Source organism: Coregonus lavaretus, assembly GCF_964263955.1.
Source record: "Coregonus lavaretus genome assembly, chromosome: 13".
Classification (NCBI taxonomy): Eukaryota; Metazoa; Chordata; class Actinopteri; order Salmoniformes; family Salmonidae; genus Coregonus; species Coregonus lavaretus.
The window spans coordinates 49,277,558-49,291,755 of record NC_140000.1 but is presented as its reverse complement, the minus strand read 5'-3'; positions in this window follow the sequence as shown (position 1 = coordinate 49,291,755).

Here is a 14,198-nt window from a genome sequence, read left to right as displayed (position 1 = left end):
CTGGTCTAATTAATAATTAATATTGTTTCTCCTCTTCCTTGTGGCAAGCGCAGCAGCACACTGCCCTCCAAAGCCTGCAAAAAAAACGCCGGACTGCCCCTTTCCTCGCCCTGCATGGAACATCCAGGGTCACGTCCTTGGTGACGTGTGGGGTGACGTCCAGGGTGACCACAGCAACATCCTCTGGAAAGGGACAAAAGCGGGGCAGAATGTAAATAAATGCAAACCGTAGGTTCTAAACACTGGCCAGTTGAATGGGATCTTTTATTTCAGCTCATGAAACATGGGACCAACACTTTACATGTTATCATGATGAACGGCACCTGTCAGAGTGCTTTCTATAAGTCTTACTCACCTGCTTGGATGTCAGATGGCAGAGTGGCGTAGACGGCCACCATGAGAGGCTTTTCTTCAGGTGTGACGTCCGCAACCTCCAAGAGTGAAGAAGCAGGGTATTTTGTGTTAGGGGTGAGGTCCAAAACCTCCAGCTGAGAACAAGCAGGGTCTGCCTCTGTGTTAGGGGTGATGTCCATAACCTTCAGGTGGGTAGAAGCCGGGTCTGCCTCTGTGTAAGGGGTGATGTCCACAACTTCCAAGTGGGACGAGACGGGTTCTGCCTCTGTGTTAGGTGTGACGAACACAATCTCCAAGTGGGAAGAGACGGGTTCTGCCTCTTTGTTAGGGGTGATTTCCACAACCTCCAGGTGAGAAGAAGCCGGGTCTACCTCTCTATTAGGGGGGATGTCCACAACCTTACGGTGGGAAGAAGCCGGGTCTGCCTCTGTGTTAGGGGTGATGTCCACAAGCTCCAGGTGGGAAGAAGCAGGATCTGCCTCTGTGTTTGGGGTGATGTCCACAACCTCTAGGTGGGAAGAAGCCGGGTCTGCATCTGTGTTAGGGGTGATGTCCACAAACTCCAGGTGGGAAGAAGCAGGATCTGCCTCTGTGTTTGGGGTGATGTCCACAAGCTCCAGGTGGGAAGAAGCCGGGTCTGCCTCTGTGTTAGGGGTGGTTTCCACAACCTCCTGATAGGAAGAAGCCGGGTCTAACTCTGTGTTAGGGGTGATGACCACAAACTTCAGGTGGGTAGAAGCCTTCTTAGCCTCTGTGTTAGGGGTGATGTCCACAAGCTCCAAGTGGAAAGCAGCCAGGTCTACCTCTGTGTTAGGGATGATTTCCATAACCTCCTGGTGGGAAGAAGATGGGTCTGCCTCTGTTTTAGGGGTGATGTCCACAAGCTCCTGGTGGGAAGAAGCCAGGTGTGCCTCTTTGTTAGGAGTGATGTCCACAACCTCCAGGTGGGAAGAAGCAAGGTGTGCCTCTTTGTTAGGGGTGATGTCCACAACCTCCAGGTGAGAAGAAGCCGGGTCTGCCTCTGTGTTAGGGGTGATGTCCACAACCTCCAGGTGGGAAGATGCTGGGTCTGCCTCTGAGTTATGGGTGATGTCAACAACCATACGGTGGGAAGAAGCCGGATCTGCCTCTGTGTTTGGGGTGATGTCCACAAGCTCCAGGTTGGAAGAAGCCGGGTCTGTCTCTGTGTTAGGGGTGGTTTCCACAACCTCCTGATAGGAAGAAGCCGGGTCTAACTCTGTGTTAGGGGTGATGTCCACAAGCTCCAGGTGGGAGGAAGCCAGGTGTACCTCTTTGTTAGGGGTGATGTCCACAACCTCCAGGTGCGAAGAAGCCAGGTGTGCCTCTTTGTTAGGGGTGATGTCCACAACCTCCAGCTGAGAAGAAGCCGGGTCTGCCTCTGTGTTATGGGTGATGTCCACAACCTCCAGGTTGGAAGAAGCAGGGTCTGACTCTGTGTTAGGGGTGATGTCCACAACCAATGGGTGGGAAGAAGCTGGGTCTGCCTCTGTGTTATGGGGGATTTCCACAACCTCCAGGTGGGAAGAAGCCTGGTCTGCATCTGTGTTTGGGGTGACAATTAAAATCCTGATTAGCTTTACTACTACAAGGCACCAGGATGTCATGACAAAAGGCATATGTCAGAGTGCTCTCTATGAGTGCTACTCACCTGCTTGGATGTCAGCTGGTAGTGTGGCGGAGACGGCCACCACTAGGACAGGGGGAACTGGCAGGGTGTCTGCAGTAGGCTGGAAGTAGCTTTTCACCTCGTCCGCCACAAAGGCACAGACAGAGCTCATAAAAAAAGGGGTCTTGAGGTCATCCAGGGAGAAGGACTGGCTGATTCTCCCGAGGATCGACCTCACAGAGTCAAAAGCAGCAGCCCGGGAGAAAGGGGTGTGAGGAGAAGAGGCCTTCAACATGCTGGAGAGCTTCTCCCCTACGGCCACCACCATACTCACAGCCATCCCGCTTAGGAGGATGGGGTGATCTGAATGGCCTTCCTCTGGCTGAAGCCACAGGGCCAGGAGGATCCTGGGCACCAGCTCCACCACCACCTGGGATGGGCTGAGCAGGTTGCTACAGGGCTTATTGGACAGCATGTCCAGAATGCTCCTCACAGCTCTCTCCACGATGCTGTGGACCTTAGGGTCGCTGAAATCAACAAAAAGCAGCAGAGAAAGCTAAACGATGTGCAATGTTCACACAGAAAACACTGCCCTAGTTTTTTTCTGCATAGCTCCAGATGTGTAGATGAATGGAGCAAGCCGTATGCAGGGCAGTACATGGAACTCACATGTCAGCGCCAGCTGGTGAGGTGGGGTGCATAGAGTGGCGGAGCTTGCAGACAGCCTTGTGCTCCATGTCAATCATTTTTAGGCAGGTGTTTACTTCCCAGGTCTGCCGTAGGAAACAGGAAGTCCCATTAGTGTAATTTCACAACAGATATATTCTGCTGTACTAACTAGTTGTTGAAAGGCTAGAAAAGAGCTCACTGACTGATAGTCTAAGTCTCTAACTCTCATTCTCTTACCAGCCGAGCGAGTTCGTTCCCCTCCTCCAGGGTTTCCTTCCACACCCTTCAAATAAAACACAAAGCATTTCAACTTGCCTGGCTTCCTATTTATCTGTTGTTTATTTTACCCACACCTCCTGGAGTGCTGCTGGTGACAGAGAATGGCAGTGAAGGTGAGAGCTGACGTGGTACTCACCTCTCCCTAAGGGATTTTTTGCCCTGAGACACCAGCCAGTCGCTCATGTGCTCCATGGTGACATGGGGCGAGACATGGCCTCGACTCTGGAGCAGCAGATAGTGGACCATGAGCTTCTTCTGCAAGATGAGGTAAGGTGTGAGACCGTGCCACTAAAGACCATATAATGTGCTTTCAGAAGGGCCTCTAGCAACATTTCACAACTGCTCATGTCTCACAATTTGCAAGTGATATTAAAGAACTCTTATGACCATCTTCTCTAAACTGTCTTGTAATAAAACTCTTGTTTTGGGATTAAATCTATCTCTTTTTTTCTGTGGTTACTGTTTTTGTGGGATGAATCTTACCTGTTTATTGTAATATGCTTCCTCCCAGCAGGCCTGCAGAGTCTGAAAATAAAGGCTGCTTCTACAGAATTCCTTTGAAGATAATTAAAATAAGTATGCTTTATTAGGTACATTATGCACAGGCATTTACAGTATGCCAAAATGAATATCTCCTATGATTACCTTAGTGGGACCATAAGTGAACTCAGGAATGCTCCCAACCCTATCCATGGTCAGAGGGGGACGAAATGCAGCGCTATAGATATACGGGATGCTCTAGAGATAACAGGAATTACTTAAAGTCGCGAATGATCAATGCCTGTGGAGTCGTCCAATTTGCTGCGCTGAGAATTGAGTTGTAGGCGATATTTGGTTATGTTTGGCGCAATATACATGTTTACATTCTATTGCCATGGAGAAATTGAGTTTCTAGAACCTGTTTTCTTCTATATCTTTATTTCGTGAAAGATTAAGCTCTTTATTTTGTCACAATGTGTATATGAGGACGTTGGAACCCGTTCCGATTCATGACGTGGTTATCCAGGTGCATGTTGCATAGACCTACTAATCCAACCTTGCCTTACAAGTTAAATTAAATTAGTATATATGCCTATACAAATCTATTGACCACATCCATTTAAATCAATGATTGTCAATTGAACATGTGGTTGTTGTGTTATCCTGTTGTGCGTGTCAGGTGTCCTCTTAAGCACGTTATTCCAATATTTCCTAGAATTGACGCAGGTTACACTTTTGCAAAACTACTCGGTTAAAAATAAGAGCATGAATGACAATAAAGGTATGACTTGAATTATATGTGTAGTAGTGTGATGTTTCCCCTAGATTATGCACCAAATTGCACACAAGGACAGTTCAAGTAGGCCAGGTCAAGAGGGGATAATAATATGCCATTTAGCAGACGCTTTTATCCAAAGCGACTTACAGTCATGCGTGCTTACATTTTTGTGTATGGGTGGTCCCGGGGATCGAACCCACTACCTTGGCGTTACAAGCGCCGTGCTCTACCAGCTGAGCTACAGAGGACCACGGGATGTTAATAAGTTAATAATAATAATAATTCAACGTGGTTTCTTTATTTAATTACAGCTCCATAGCTAATGTTATTTTTTGGTGTACAAACATTTTTATGTATCTATATTGTAAATACACCTAATTGTAAAAGTTTTGTATATTTTGGTTTGGTCCATCGCGGTATGTTGTCCTTGGCGCCGTAATTTGTCAATATAAAACTGTGGTAAAGTTACACAAAGTGCTGTTACGCAACTATAGGTTTTGTTACAATGTGGACAATATAAAGATTTATGTTAACAACTTTCACCGAGCTCGCTAATTAGGGTACCTATTGTAACTCGGGAGTATTTGGGGCAGTGTTTGAGTGAGTTTCTATGTGCTCACGCAGGTGCCCGAGAGCTGTGGCTGCACCAAGGGCTAACCTATTGTGTGTTGTCTCGTGGTGTGCAGGTATGTCTTTTATTTTGTCAGAATTATGTTGTATATCATTTTACTTGTATTGTATAGTGTGTTGTTAGGCACTGAATGTGTGCATGCAGCACCTGTTCTCTTTTGCCTGACCTTCAACTAGCAAGGTGCCCGAGAGCTGTGGCTGCACCAAGAGCTAACATATTGTGTGTTGTCTCTTCGTGTGCAGGTCGAATAAAAATTATCCAACCATCAGAATTCCAGTTGTGTTAGTGTCCTAATTACGTGACCTGCCGACTGGTCAGCTCAAGCCGACCGCCGGAGCTGTGCATGTGGATGAGGTGCAGGACCTGCGCATGTGCATTTGTTGATGGTTTACTGTAAGTGAATATATACTGTAAACAGTGAAAGTGAATGTAGCATATTCATTAGATACAGGTATTCGTGCTTATTTGTATGTTTTGGATGAATGTGTTTATTGCATTAATTTTTTTGGGTATTTGAATGCACTAAATGCACCCGTGTTATGCTGGGGATTTTAGTGTGGGTAGAGGGAGGGGTGTCCTTCCATTTACACCAATTGTACAGTCAGCTCCTGGGAGTAGAGCATTTGCTAGTCCTGTTCAGAGATCGGAGAATCTATCAGAGCGAGTTTACTGCAGCCTGGGGTTTCAAGTCTTTCTCCTGCCCGTCCCCCTCACCAACCCCAGCAGTTTCCCCTGCCTGAGCAGTGTGGGTCAACCTTTATTGATGCGTCCAAGCTGAATCTGGTTGTGAAGTCAGATGTTAGTGCTCCACCTCTTTTTAGGGGTGATGGCTCAGATAAGTACTCTGTCCTGGAGTGGGAGGAGTTAATGGAAGTCTACCTAGAGAAGAGGGGTTACACTGGGTCTGGGAATGTTGGGGAGGTGATGTCTAGGCTCATGGGGAGGGCACGGGATGTGACCAAAGTCTGGAAGCGTAACAACCTTGTTGTCACAGATGTTAAGGCGGTGTTCAGTGTTTTCAAGCAACACTTTGGGGATACTGTCTGCTCAGGTATGCCATTAGCTGATTTCTATTCAATCAAACCATATGCTAATGAGGGTCCAATAGATTTCTGGATTAGGCTTAACAAAGCTGCAGAGGCAGCCGAACAGTACCTTGTGAGTGAGGGCAGGACCTTACCCTATCAGTGCTCAGAGTTGGCAGTCATGTTTGTACGCAACTGTCCTGATAAAGAGTTGGCCCAAGTGTTCAAGAGCAAACCCATTCGTGACTGGACAGCCAGTGAGGTACAGGATCGGTTGGATGAACTGTTAAGGGAACGTAAAGCATGTAGAACACAACTTTCACAGCAGGTGGCTGCCGTTTTTGACTGCCCTCAGGAGGGAGTGGGTCCTGTGAAAAGACCTAATGTTTCATATTTTTCTCAATGTGGCCGTGAACCAGACCAGGCACCATCTGTATCTGAGGGTGGGACATTAATGAAAGTTTTGACTTTGTTAGAGAAGGCTCTGGTCAGCAATACTCAGTCTGTGAACAGAGGGCCCCGTAAACAGTTCCACAAACATCAGCGTGAGTGCGCTGTCTGTGGAAGCACTAATCACTGGACCAAAGCTCACTGTCAGATGCACCAGCTGTGCTTCAAGTGCTTCTCTCCGGGCCACATGAGCTTTGACTGTAGTGAGGCTGGGCAGCGACAGAGCCCTGGATGTGGACAGACTGGCAGGTCTCAGGAAAACTAGAAAGCCTCCATTCTGAGGAGGGCAATGTGGGGCATTCTTATTTTTCCTCCACTGATGATGATATCCAATCTGTTTATTCTTACTTTTGTGAGTCAGTACCCAAGAACAACACAGTAATTTTTCAGAACACAATGAGAATTACTCAGAATGACAGTTTGTTTTACACCACCGTGCTAGTACAGGATAAAGTTGAGCTGAAGGGGATGTTAGATAGTGGGTCCATGGCTACTACTCTGCGCGCAGATATTGTACCTCGGTTGAGGGAGGCAGGAGTGGTAGAGGGGAACTTTCTAGCTCCTTCAGACATCATCCTGGTGGGTTGTGGTGGGAAGCAAACTAGCCCAGTGGGCATGTGTGACTTAAAAATTCAGCTTTATGGCTTCAGTTATGTAGTCCCAGTGCTTATTGTTGATGGGCAGGTTGATGAACTCATTGTGGGCAATAATGTGTTGAAGTCTCTGATTAGACAGTTCAAATCAAATGACAGCTACTGGCAGGATGCGGGTACACCAGGTTCCTCTAGCCAGTGTGATGTCAAATCTGGAGAGATGGAGAGGAGACTCCATCCCAGATAAAGTGGGCACCATTAAGTTGAAGAGAGCAGTAACGCTCCAACCCATGAGTGAGCATCTGGTGTGGGGCCGCCTACCCCCAAAGACAAAACTCTCTGTGGGCAGTACTGTTGTTGTCGAGCCCAGCACGTCTCGTTGTGTGAATCGACACATACTAGTGGGGAGAGTAGTTACGCCTCTGTGGGGGGATGGATGGCTCCCTGTGAAGATTGTGAATCCAACAACATCGCCAGTTACCCTGAGACGAAATGCTAAAGTGGCGGATGTGTACCCTTGCATTGCATTGGAGTATTTTAATGATGTCAAGCAGCAAGCAGCTCATCAGAATGTGGCAAAGGCTCAATGTGACAGATCACATGGCAATCTGACAGCTAAGAGTTCAGTTGGTGGCAGTGTAGTTAATGGCAACAGTACACTGAGGAATCTTGGACTTCAAGGCCTGTCTGTTGAGGAGTGTCCAGTTTCACAGTTCTGGAAAGATATACTTGTCAACTTAATTGGGAAGTATGACACAGTGTTCTCTAGACATAGCCTAGATTGTGGCGAGGCAAAGGAGTTCTGCCATCGCATACGGCTGACTGATGACCGCCCATTTCGATTACCTTATCGTAGGCTGTCTCCAGCTCATTACCAAAAACTCAGGGAAACACTGGATGAAATGGAGGAAAAGGAAATCGTCAGAAAATCCAGCAGCGAGTATGCCTCACCATTGGTGCTGGTATGGAAAAAGAATGGGGACTTGCGCCTATGTACTGACTTCAGGTGGTTAAATGCCCGCACAGTAAAGGATGCTCATCCCCTGCCTCATCAGGCTGATGTACTGGCCGCGCTGGGAGGTAATGCCTTCTTCAGCACAATGGATTTGACGTCAGGGTATTACAATGTGCCACTGCATGAAGAGGACAGGAAATACACTGCCCTTTCCTCCCCTTTAGGTCTGCACGAGTACAATCGGTTACCTCAGGGCCTCTGCAACAGCCCGGCTACTTTTATGAGAATGTTGCTGACCATCTTTGGTGACCAAAACTTTCTAAGTCTCCTTTGTTACTTGGATGATCTGATGGTTTTTGCTAAGACGGAGGAAGAGAGTCTGCAGAGACTTGAGATGGTTTTTCAGCGGTTGCAGGAGCACAACCTTAAACTGTCTCCGTCTAAGTGCAAGTTTCTGAGGAGGTCTGTTAAGTTTTTGGGCCACATCATTTCTCAGGAGGGTGTAGCCACTGACCCTGCTAAAGTTCAAACCATTTTGAATGTGACTGAGAGTGAGATAATGGAAGCTGATGGTGTCACACCGTCTCCTAGCAAAATCCGTTATTTCCTTGGTATGGTAGTATACTATCAGCACTACATTGAGAATTGTTCCATGGTTGCTAGGCCATTGTTTCAGCTAACTACAGGTCAGAAGAAGCCTAGGAGAGGCAAGGGTAGGAAGAGGCCTGGTCCCCCTCGCAGGCTCACTGCTGCAGACTGATCTGCCGAATGTCGACTCGCTTTTGAAGCTTTGAAATCAGCACTAGTTGACCAGGCACTGCTGGCTCATCCAGATTTTTCTCAGCCATTTCTACTTTCCGTGGATGCATCTACTAGTGGTTTGGGAGCTGTACTATCACAAGTGCAAGATGGGAAGGACATAGCCAGGCTGATAGCTTTTGCTAGTAAATCTCTTAATCATGCACAATCCAAGTATCCTGCTCACCGGCTGGAATTTCTAGCCATGAAATGGGCCATTCATGATACATTCAGCCATTGGCTGCGAGGGCATACGTTTACTGTGTGGACCGACAACAATCCACTCAAATACATTCTTACAAAGCCGAGACGATGCTTGCGAGCAGAAATGGTTTTGCAAAGCTGGCACCCTTTGATTTTGATATCCAGTACATACCAGGTCCCAAGAATGTTGTTGCTAATGCTTTGAGCAGAGACTAGATGATGGAACATTGCTGCCGGGACTTGCTTCCATTCAGCCACAAGAGCATAAGTGAGGTGGAGGAGAGATTGACTTCATCACTACTTGTATTTGTGAGAGGTATTGACATGTTGAAAGCTCAGAGATGTCTGTTAAAACTACTAGCACACAGCTCAGACAACCACAAGACATGCCACTTGAGGTCTCTTCACAGTCCCCAAGTCCAGAACAGACTATGGGAGGCGCACCGTACTACATAGAGCCATGACTACATGGAACTCTATTCCACATCATGTAACTGATTTAAAAAACAGATACAAACACACCTTATGGAACAGCGGGGACTGTGAAGCAACACAAACATAGGCACAGACACATGCATACACACACATGAAAACATACGCACTATACACACACGTACACATGGATTTTGTGTTGTAGATATGTGATAGTGGAGTACGGGCCTGATGGCACACAAATCTGTTATGAGTGTATTGTAATGTTTTTAAAATTGTATAACTGACTTAATTTTGCTGGACACCAGGAAGAGTAGCTGCTGCCTTGGCAGCAGCTAATGAAGATCCATAATAAATACAATTACAAATATTGGGCGATTAGGCCTTGCTCGCAGTCGGAGTTTCCAATTCATCCCAAAGGTGTTCGATGGAGTTGAGGTCAGGGTTCTGTGTAGGCCAGTCAAGTTCTTCCACACTGATCTCGACAAACCATTTCTGTATGGACCTCGCTTTGTGGGCATTGTCATGTTGAAACAGGAAAGGGCCTTCCCCAAACTGTTGCCACAAAGTTGGAAGCACAGAATCATCTAGAATGTCATTGTATGCAGAGAACGGGTTTCCACTGCTCCAGAGTCCAATGTCGGGGAGCTTTACACCACTCCAGCCGACGCTTGGCATTGCGCATGGTGAACTTAGGCTTGTGTGCGGCTGCTCGGCCATGGAAACCCATTTCATGAAGATCCCAAGGAACAGTTATTGTGCTGGCATTGCTTACAGAGGCAGTTTGGAACTCGGTAGTGAGTGTTGCAACCAAGGACAGAGGACAGAAGATTTTTGCGCGCCATGCACCTCAGCACTCAATGGTCCCATTCTGTGAGCTTGTGTGACCAACCACTTTGAGGCTGAGCTGTTGTTGCTCCTAGACATTTCCACTTCATAATAACAGCACTTACAGTTGACCGGGGCAGCTCTAGCAGGGCAAAAATCGGACAAACTGATTGTTGGAAAGGTGGCATCCACATTGAAAGTCACTGAACTCTTCAGTACGGGCCATTCAACTGCCAATGCTTGTCTATGGAGATTGCATGGCTGTGTGCTCGATTTTGTCCATCGTATCTTGAGGCTGTAAGAAAAGTGGAAGGAGAGAGTGGCGTTGAAGACGCAATGGTAATTGAGCTTGCACCAGTGAATGTTTCTCGGCAATCAATTGATCCTGATATATTACATGTGAAGAAGGTAGACTTTGTAGCTTTTATTGCAATGGTTATAAACTGCATAGCACAAATGCAGAAGAAATCGGAGAACATTGGAATCATTGTGAGTGCAGCAGAATGCTTTTTTGGACTCTAAAGGGCCATCCACACCAAGGACGATAACTATAACAATAACTTTAACGATAAATTATACATAACTAGAAACGTTGGCGAGCATTTATTGTCAGCTGATCAACGCATCCTACTGCACACTGTAGGCCTAATAATAAGGTGGTAACACAATACCATTCAGTGCTTCAGGCTATGTTAATTTAACAATATTGATAATAATAATATAGAAACTCATATTTTAAATGTAGCAATTCAACAACAAATTCTGTTTAGCCTGCACATCTTTCACGTCATTAACTTGCCTCGTTGCTCAAGTGGTTTGTAAGTGATTTCTATTTCTCTAATGATTGTCAATTCGTTTGGATCTTCTTTTTCGCTTTGCTCATCTCCGTCTGTCCTGTGCGACAGTTAATTTGGCCTAGGCCTATTTTACACTCAGCAATTTCGCTAGAGCAAGCCTGCTTCTCTCCACGAAACGGCTATTAGGCCTAGTATAAAATAAATACAAAAATAAATGTCCTATAGCTTTTGTAGCCTATAGCTTTTCCTGGGATTTCAGGTGAAGAGGAATAGCGGAATTGCACTCGGGAACAGTTGGAAGAGAGAGGCTAGAGACGTGTAGCTGAAGTAAGAAACTAAATATTAGCTCGATTTTAGGCCATTCATTAGCTAAATAGTAGGCTAGGGCTATAAATATTTACCTGTCAACGTGCAAGAAACAAAAGTTTAAAGATTATGAAATGGCAGATCTTTGCATTCCTCCAGGCTGTGCTCTGCAGTCCTGGACACACAAAGCTCCACTACTGTGTAGTTCGTTTTCTTCTTCTTCTTCGGGGAAGCGCAGCGCCTACTTGGAGGTTTATCGCACAATCCCCCTGTCGATGGGGTGGTAATTGAGTCGCCTTCTTTTTACAGAAGGCGAGAGCCAAATCGGCATATTCAGGCGGAATGTGCATGGTGGGAATTTGGTTCAGACTTTCCACCGTCGTTGCCCCTATGGAAACACCTACACACCTCCCCAAGCACTGATCAGACCATCCCTTGAGAGCCCTCGGTTACCATGAAATATTGGGGTCATGAGAAGTTAACCAGGGAAGCCCCAACACCACGGGAAATGCAGGAGAATCAATCTCCTCATGGCCCTCCTCCGTTTTCATCCTGAGAGGCGCTGTGACTTCCCTAATCAACCCTGACCCTAAAGGGTGGCTATCTAGGGCATGGATAGGGAAGGGCACATCAACTGGAACAATAGGAATCCCTAACTTATAGGTAAACTGACGATCGATAAAGTTCCCAGCTGCGCCTGAATCTACTAGCGCCTTATGCTGGGAATGAGGAGAAACCTCGGGAAACACAACATTAATACACATATGCGCAACAGGGAGCTCTGGGTGAGTTGGGTGCCTACTCACCTGGAATGGCTCATCAGTGCGCTGCCTACTGCCTCGACTCCTGGGAGACCCTCCCCAGCACCGACCAGCAGTGTGTCCTCTGCGGCCACAGTTGGTGCAGGGGACGGCCCCTCTCCTGGTCTCCCTCATACCAGCACCTCCGAGCTCCATAGGAGTAGGCTCAGAAGTGCTGGGGGATGGAATGGACGGCCCAGGATCCGGACGTCCGCGGGTAGCCAACAGGGTATCCAGTCGAATCGACATGTCCACCAGTTGGTCCAGGCTTAAGTTGGTGTCCCTGCAGGCCAATTCCCGACGCACGTCCTCCCTCAAGCTACATCGGTAGTGGTCGATGAGGGCCCTCTCATTCCATCCCGCGTTGGCAGCCAGAGTCCGAAAGTCCAGTGCGAATTCCTGCGCGCTCCTCTTCCCCTGTCTGAGGTGGAATAGATGCTCACCCGCTGCTTTACCTTCTGGTGGATGATCGAATACCGCCCTGAAGCGGCGGGTGAACTCCGCATAGTTGACAGTAGCGGCGTCTATTCCCCCTCACTCAGCGTTGGCCCACTCCAGCGCCTTGCCGGACAGACAGGAGATGAGGGCGGACACGCTCTCGTATCCCGAGGGGACCGGGTGGATGGTTGCCAGGTAGAGTTCGACCTGGAGCAGGAAACCCTGACACCCGGCAGCCGTGCCATCATAAGCCCTCGGGAGCAAGAGCCGAATCCCACTGGACCCCGGAGGTGAAGCGATGGGTATCGATGATGGTGTAATCGGAGGAGGTGTAGGCAGACCTCCTCTCTCCCATCGCTCCATGGTGTTCACTACACGTTCCATGGCGGTGCCGAGAGCCTGGATCATGGCCGCTTGTTGTTGTACGCGTTCTTCCATTGATCCTGCTGGCACTGCTGCTCCTGCTGACTCCATGTCAGTGGTGTGTGATTCTGTCATAAGCGTCAGTGAATGCGGTGGGCGAAGTCAAACGCAGGACACAGAGCTTACTGGAAACGTACTTTACTAAAGAGTAAACTGAGTACATACAACCTCCAAACAGGGAGGAAAAATAACCTGCACACTAACGACTGCCGATGACGAAATACAATCACACACAACACACAAGGAAAGACAGAGGGTTAAATAGGGAAGACAATACAACATAATGGGAAACAGGTGTAGACAATCAAGACCAAACAAGTCAAACACAGAAACATAGATCGGTAGAGGCTAGTACTCCGGGGACGACGAACGCCGAAGCCTGCCCGAGCAAGGAGGAGGGGCAGCCTCGGCTGAATCCGTGACAACCTAAGTGTATGTAAACTTCCGACTTCAACTGTAGATGGAGGACTCATCTTTGTATCTGTGCCTAATATAGCGTCGGTGACTGCATTTTAAAGAAGTTCGTTTTCTTCTTCTTCTTTGGCTGATTTCATAGGAATCCCCACCAAGTTATATCCATGATGAGTCCTCTATCTATCGCTATGACAACAGGCACAACTCCGATATAAAGTCTTTTTTTTCCAAAGTTGCCGAAATGCCACGTTAGTCCACTTATATCATCGCATTTGTAACAACCTAACCATTACGATACTTCTATTAGATCAAATAAGCCTCACGTAGCAAATTAGCAATTCAATTTTTTGTTGACCAAATTCGACACTCATTGACCTCCATACAAATATTCCTCACTTCGTGGGCTTATTTTCGTGGACAGATTTTGTGTGGAGTAAAACCTCTCGCTTCGCTTCTTCCTCTCTGCTAGTAATCAACAGTCTTTTGTTCTGCGCAAATTATTGAACACAGCGGTGTGAAGGAGTGAGTAGAGATGAGATGGTAGTGGATGTCCCACAGTCTGTAGTGAATGCCATGCAGGAGAAGGATCCCGACACATTGAAGAAGTGAAGAAGGTGGACTTTGTTGCGTTTATAGCGCAAGTGATAAATTGCACTAGTCAAATGAATAAAACATCTAAGAAGTTAGACGTCTATGTGAAGGCAGCAAATATATTTCCTGGATCTCCAGGACTTTACAGCAGAAATGGTACAGGGAATACTGAATGAAGAGGTTCCCAAACGAGTCACAAGACTGTCTGGGCAATGAATAAACATTTAAATCTAACTGAAAGAGTACAGTTTTTTGTTTTTGTTCGAAGTTCAGTGTTAGTTATTTAGATAATATAGTGGTATAGACAGGTCGTGACCGGCGTCACA